The 7,837-nt window shown below is 33.0% G+C and overlaps 1 protein-coding gene across 2 annotated transcripts in view; it reads right to left on the reverse strand.

Moving 5' to 3' along the window:
* The window catches only part of LOC149424865 (zwei Ig domain protein zig-8-like), a 154,625-nt gene extending 147,071 nt beyond the window's left edge, over positions 1-7,554 (reverse strand). For both annotated transcript variants that reach the window (XM_089650835.1, XM_089650834.1), the window contains exon 1: positions 7,055-7,554. The gene's annotated coding sequence lies outside the window, so the exon portion shown is untranslated. The remainder of the gene's footprint in view (positions 1-7,054) is intronic.
* Positions 7,555-7,837: the final 283 nt, after the last annotated feature.

Raw genomic sequence — 7,837 nt, forward strand, 5'->3', positions numbered from 1 at the left:
TTTTAAGATATCCCATCCTGACTGTGCTGAACCTTAAAATATAATCTTATGTTTTTAGCGTTTTTAATGAATTTAATTTCCCTAAGGTTAGTACAGTGGTGTGTTTGTCTAATTTGTCCCCGGAGCAAGAATGGTGGCACGGAGCAAACGGCTCTGCGATTTGTTGGAACTCTGACAAAGATATTTCGGGAAGTTTTCACCCGACGAATCACACGCATTAATCAAGCCGACAGAATCTGCCGGGAACTTCAACTTTCCGAACGTTCCTGTTACTAAGTCTAGTTTTACAATAACAACTCAAATATTCTTAAGTAGAGCGCCAGTGACTGTAACGAGTTAAGTTAGGCAAACGACAAATCTTTTCGAAATAGACTAAAAACGAATTTCAATAATTCCGATAATGCCAGCTTTTACTTAGATGTTTATGTCTGTGTTACAAGTTACAAGGCCTAACGATCTTAGATAATATAGTGAGAGTAAACATGTTGACCGTTTGAATTCTCGAAAAATCAGTTACAATTTTGCTGTTTTATGTTTTGTGTAGATTTATTAGTATTATATTCTTCTTTAATGATAAAATAATTTTCTGTTTAAAAATTGCTTGTCTGAGTTCTCCAAATAATCATTACTATTTTTGAAAAAAATACTCTTAAAATCAAAGCAAATATGAGTTCAAAGGTGACCGGATAAATCATCAAAATGAAAGTTCATCACATTTTAAAAAAGTTATATTAAGTCATGGAAAGTGATGAAACAAAAACTTTATTAACTAGGTTAAGTAGGTTAGGTTAGGTTAGGTTTGGGTAAGTAAGGTTTAATGTTTTTTTTTCATCGTTTTTAATGACTTTATATCACTTTTTAAAGGTGTGTTGAATAGTGACTGTGTTGAGTTATCATTGAACCGATTTCATATATTCTTCTCTGGAACTCTCCAAGAGCATAAATTTATTGCTTAGCATTGATTAAAACCAATGCTTAGTTAGCTTTTTTAAATTGCGCAGCGCCTTAATTAACTTTAAAAAAGTGTTTTCTTCGCGGCTGAAAAATTGTTGTTTTTCAGGAGGGTTCTGTTTTTCCTTAGCTTTACATATTTTCAGAGTATTTCTCTTTTCTGATAAAGTGGAGACTAATTTGCATACTGCGACAAGAAATCATGTTGCCTTTTAATGGAACAAATATTGCCTAATTTATTCAAGGACTGGAGACATAAATAAATCCCCATTCAACTCCACGGAATAATTGCCATCAAAAATATAATTTTTCATACAAAAAATGAATTCACTTTGATTAATATTCAATTATATTTCTAAAGCATTAAAATAATTCACATTTCACGACCCTCTGAAGAGTTAGAATTAATTTGGAAATGGTTTTTTCTCATAATTTTCAAAAATACAAAGAAAGATTAATATATGCAGAAACTTGATTGCTTGTTCTGATAGTCGTTAATAATTTCTATTATACATCGTATTAGGTAGATTTTTACTTAATTAACTTCATTCAACCTTATTGTTTAATCAATTTTATTTCATTCTGTAAAATAGTTTAATGAAGTTAAGCTACAAAATTCTTTATTTATATATAGGTCACTAGAATATTTTAACTATATTCTTGTCGGCAGCTCTTACGACATGATTCGTTTTTAAAATTAAATCAAGATTCATTAATGTAGACAATTAAGTTGTTATTATTATGCACTTTACGACTGAATAACACTTTGATTTGATTAAAATGTTAACAGAATTTTTATGTTTTTTTCTCAGATCGATTAATCGCCAGAAGCGCTAACCGCAGAGATCTTCATAATAAACTACCCAGTTTTTTTTTTGGACGGGACCAATCAAGTTTAAAGACCAACTGAGCAATCATCGTGAAATAATGCAGTCATTTTCCAGGCCTAATAAAGAAATAACATTTTTTGCCGTAATGTGCGATAAAAACTTAGTACTTCCCTAACCCTAGTTCACTTGTTAAGATATATCAAACATCATCGATTTTATTAAAAATGTTTTGTAATGTATTATATTATATTATAATGTAATGTGTATTACCAATGATACAATGTTGACTGCCTTTTAATCTATAACAGACAAGGACGTGTAATGAAATCAGCTAACAACAAAGGACAAAGCCAATACGCAAAATAAATTAATTTAGTCTACAGAGGGAAGAAATGTTATAATGCGCTGCCCGAAGCCGTAAAAACTACACCAATTAATAAAATCAAAATAGTTTGTAAGAATCACACAAAGCAAGATAAAATTTAAAAGTGTCTTTTTTAAGTGAATACCGAGCAGAAATCCTAACTGTTCTCAACCATCAGGAGCCAGTGAGACTTTGGCATCCCCAATTAGGGTATGTTGTAAGGCTGAAGGTAGTGAGGAGGGGAAGAAGTTGGGGAAGAGGAAGGTGGGGAAGTATGGTATAATTCTTCCCACCGGTGCGATACTAAAAGTTTCTAAACTCAAATTCCAGGTGTCACTATTCAGTAATCTATGCAACAAATAATAGTGAAGACTATTCACTGGGGGTGCCTTTCCTCCGAAGTCTCTCATGTTTACTGTTTAGTGTGATCTTTGGTCTAGAGTAGGAGTGTGAGGTAGCTGATAAAAATATAATCAAGAAAGGGATTATAGTATCAGATCATCGTTTTCCTGTTTTGTTACATTCTTTATGAATATAAGAAGAAGTATATTGACTTAATATAAGAAAGCCCTAATATAAGAAATAATTAACATTACAGTATATAATATACCTACTGTCTAAAAGTTTAGAAGGCCTCACACAAAAAAAAGAAGGGAACTAAACCCGTTGTATGCTGAAGTAGGTACCTACGTATAATTTATTATCTTTAGGCAAGTACCTTGTAATGATGTTATCTTTAGGTAGGTACCTACATATGATTTATTATATTTAGGCATTTATCTACATATGATTTACTATCTTTAGATTGGTACCTACGTATGATTTATAATCTTTCATGTTATGCTTTACCCAAGTTTAACTAACATAGAAAATATTCATCGTAATGTACGATGCTAAAGTTGGCTAAATAAGAAGCAAACGGTTTAGTACCCCAAAAATAAATCACCATTATGTTCGAGTTTATTATATCTAACGTTTCGTGAAGTATCTTTTCCTTGCAAATAAAACGGATGGAATCTTTTTTTCCATTCTTCTATTGAGCTTTAAAGTTGTCCGTGTCGTAAGTCGTGATAGTAAACACATTAGTTCGTTCAAATTTAACTGTGAACAGTGATCTTTTGATCCCCATTCCACTTAATTGACTTCTCAGTGTTGACACAACTTAACAACGAAAACAATAAAAGCTATGCAATTAACCTGTGACCGTTCCAGAAAGCTCTATTTAACGAGCCGTTACTCGTTGGCATGGACCGAGGGACAAAGTGAGCATGCGCACGACTTCTAACCGGCAACTGACGGTTAAGTCCGTTAAGAACTTCAGTGAGAGCGTGTTTAACTGTTATGCCCACGCACAAGTAAATGATCGAAAGTCAAATAAAATACTGATTTTGGTTGTCTGCGTGTTTTGTAAAACTCTGATTCGATGAACTTGAATCATCTTTGAATTAAAGTCCTATTTTGAATATTAATATTTGTTATGTGAAGAATTCAGACAAACGTAAATGTACCTATTCATGAAATAAAAACATTTATATTAATTATCAGAGAAAATTATTGTAAATATAAGAATTGGAAATGATTTTTTAATAAATTCAGTTAACGATAGCTCATGGTATTAATTACAAATAAAATAGGGTGGTTTCCGAATTGTAATAAATTTAATAAATATTCTTTATCTTATTACAAGATTTAATGAAATAGTCGGTGTGTTTCCTTCTGATAACTGGTTTTCTGTTTATCTTTACCGGTGAACTACCACAGAAGTTTTAACTCGCAGTCAATGGCCAACACCTGCCCTGTACCGACAATAGATATTAAGATATATATACGAACGAACTACAAAAGCATTTTAGAACACTTTTTAGCATGTTAACTTGAAAACCCTGACAAATCGGCAAAATCAAATGAATATTAATAAAAAAAAACAATTAAATACAAATTTTAAAAAAATACTCTTATACCAACTCTTAGAGGATTAGAGTTGACAATACGGTATCATACACAACGCTATATACACAAGAACACATTTGACCACAATATTTACACAACTGCCCTGATGGTGAACACTGTAATGCTGTCCTAAATGTTGCCTAAATAACGAGGTCGCGCCATACGGTATTATACCTCAATAAATAAATAAATTACTATCATACTTTTGACCATGAAAATCTTAAATCAAATCCAATGGATAGTAGAATAATATGACCTGTAAAGGTGTTATTACAGTTTGCTGGAATTTGAACCCTTGATCTCCAAGTCAAAATTTTACAGCTCTTTCGAAATCTGATAAAAAAAATATCTACGTTTGCAGGCACCTAGCTTTATTATTCATTGGTTATGTTTTATAAATACATGCAAATGCATATATTTTAATTTTCCTGACTATCGGCATATTACGCACTAGCCTATCGACCAACCCACTTGAGTAAATATTATTCTATTGTATTGAGCTTTACGAAAGCTTAATAATGTAAAATAAATAAAACTAATATCCTACCCAGTTTATTAGTGCGAACAGTTCGCCCTCTGTGTGTTGAGACCACAATATATCACCTGGTCGTTAAGGGGTTAAGTGGTGGCATTCGCTCCAGCTGCGTACCGAATAACTTGCGGTTAAATTATAGCACATGCGTAGGATTAAGTTAGTTCCCTGCTGCGGTTCGTTCTCCTTGTAACCTAAAATCGTTTTTCAAACACAAAACATACACAAGACTCCCGCTTTTGGCGCCCAACCGGGTTATTCTTACCCGCGACTTAGGCGATGCGGAGTTAGTACGAATTTATTTCACCTTGATTCCAGTTGTTAAAGTTAAGAGAATAGAATCATTAAAACAGTAAGTTGTTTTTGTTTAGGTTCCTACATTTTCATTAGTTATCCACATTTTTTACATTAACTCCACACATAGGGCCATCAGATAAAGTTTTCTCAGTGCCTATATTATCTTTGGGGATTATTTGTGTAATGTCTATTTATGGAAAGGGAGGAAAGAAAGTTCTAGGAAGGAATAAGGTACATGGGGTAGGAAGTGCAGTTCAAGGAAATGGGTCGAAAAAGTCCGGCTAGAGAAGTCAAAAAGTCTCCCTCAGCCAGTTTCTCTCTATCCGGCCCACAACGAATTTGGTGGACAAACGCATCCTCCACCAAGATCTAGACAAATCTCACCCCGTGTGCCCGGGTACCCCTGCTAAGTCACCAAAGAAAACCACTTGGAATGACCTTTGGCATGGGTTTTGGTTATCCAATAAATGTTTCCCGGGGAGGCGGTACCCATACCCGCCTCCCAAATTGAACATAGTAGGTATTAACAAAATAATCATTGAAATATGATAATGTTGGTACATACCTGTTACATCATGAGACGAAATTAAATAAAATAATGTGTACACTTATTTTTATTTTTCATCTATTTAAATTAGAAGTTAACTGCAAGATAAGTTACCTTACTAGAAATTAGGCACAATTGGGTAAATCTTAGCTACAAAATAGGCGGTGCGCAGTCGTTTTGAAATTATTTTTGCCTATGTTAAAGTATCGAGGGTGTGAAAGTGTTAGGAAATAATTAATGGTTGAGATTAAAGGTTCAAAAGCAGTGTTCCAATTTATGTAGGTACGATTGCATCATAACCATCGACTTACGTTATTAAGTATTTTTTTAATAAATACATGGGCTGCTTGGAGAAGGTTGAGATATATATTATATTAACAGTAGGCCAAACCCGGTAATTTTACCCGCAATTTGCGGTGGTGCGTAGTTTTGAATTTATATCACCTTGATTCAGGCAGTGAAAGTGTTAGAGGTGCTTTTTTAAGAACATATTTCCAAAAGTGTTATTATATTTTATTGTTACAAATAATTCTTAAATGTAATGTGTAGATACATAAATAATACAAAGACATTAAAAAATATGTATTTTCTAGAAGGTTAAGAATCTATTATTAACACATTGTTATTATACAAGTCAAACCCAACCGGCTTATTCTTAACTGCGTCTGAGTTTTGAATTAATTACACCTTGTGGTCTGAAAGGGTTAGATAATTGGTAGGAGAATATGATTACATAAAGACTAATGAAACACAATGCGCATACTTAATTAGCACATATATTTGACGTTAGGTACGAATAGGTAAGGTTAGGTTTTATATTGACCTGGCAGTGACACAAAAATACATAGTGACCGTTGTCTATATTGTATTCAAATTATAATTCTTTTATGAATTTTAATCCTTTTCCGTGAGAAAAAACTTTTTTTTAGACAGGTAATTCATTAAAACTCTCCAGTTATTAAAATATTTATAAAATGTGTAAATACATAGACATTATGTTGTAAAGTCAATATCCATTAATGTTTCTCAATATAATATTATCACCGAATGTACATGGACATTATGTTTTAAATTCAATATCCATCAATGTTTCTCAATATAATATTATCATCAAATGTACATGGACATTATGTTTTAAATTCAATATCCATCAATGTTTCTCAATATAATATTATCACTAAATGTCATGGACATTATTTTGTAAAATCAATATCCATCAATGTTTCTCAATATAATATTATCACCAAATCTAGTTGAAAGGAGGATAATATTAAAATAGTCTTGTATTTTCATAAAAATTAATAGGAACCAATGTAAAAGTACACCTACATGCATATAAATATTCTACTTCGCTAAGAGATTATACAAAAATGATTTTAACTTCTTACGGCAAACAATAATTCAAATTATTTAAAAGTCATGAGTAGAAACTGCTCTAAATTTCAGTTCTTGGCTTGCAACCCAACAATAAAAACAATAAACGACCTTTATCGAATATTTCCACTACGCAAAGGCCACCGCATTATTTATAGTAATGAATATAATTACATGCACGATACGGTTAGTTTATCGAAAATACTTACATAGTCCCATAAACAAATCAAAGTTGTAATTAAACAAAACGGTAAAACTTTAAGCAAACTCTTCTCCAACTTTCGATGCACGCGAACATTTAATATTGCGTTCGGAACAGGGTCAAAACGGTTTCTTCGCATACATAATCGTCACGCCGAAATAAACCCACTTTGGTGATTTGTTTCTGCCCCCGAAACACGAAACTACCCTGAACACGCACTCGAAAAGCCTTCCCGAATTGTAATGAAAACCACCCCAATTCACAAATATTTATTTTGACTGTCTCTCATACAGAAGATAATCTTGTTAACACCAGGCTTATTCATTATATTTTACACACAACGTATAATGAAGTACTCGTTCTGTCATTGAGCTGTCAAAAACTCACTTATGTTTGAATATTTGACTAATTTTTCAATATTATTAATAACAGGTGTCGAACTTAGATGGTTTTAAGGGTGACATAACAGGATTGCGCCACGGCTAGTACACTAGTTGTTCGCGTTACCGCCGCCGATAGTCGACTGGCGCTGCTCTGATTTAGCCCACGTTTTGCTTACGTTTCTCGAACAGATGCTGGGAGAGGATATGTTCCGTACCATTCCTCTCATCGCTGGAACGACTAGCGTTTTGGCTTCTGGCCTGTCTCCTGTATTACACATTTACCCTTTATTTACTACCGCACCACGCCAGATCAATACGTTTATTAAGGATAGGTAATGAATAAACAATAAACAGCAATTGTTTAAATTTATTGTGCGCTCGTCCCTAAGTAAACAGACGCGGGTCAG

This window comes from Hesperophylax consimilis, chromosome 3, assembly GCF_061612785.1.
Source record: "Hesperophylax consimilis isolate HC1 chromosome 3, BYU_Hcon_1.0, whole genome shotgun sequence".
NCBI lineage: Eukaryota > Metazoa > Arthropoda > Insecta > Trichoptera > Limnephilidae > Hesperophylax > Hesperophylax consimilis.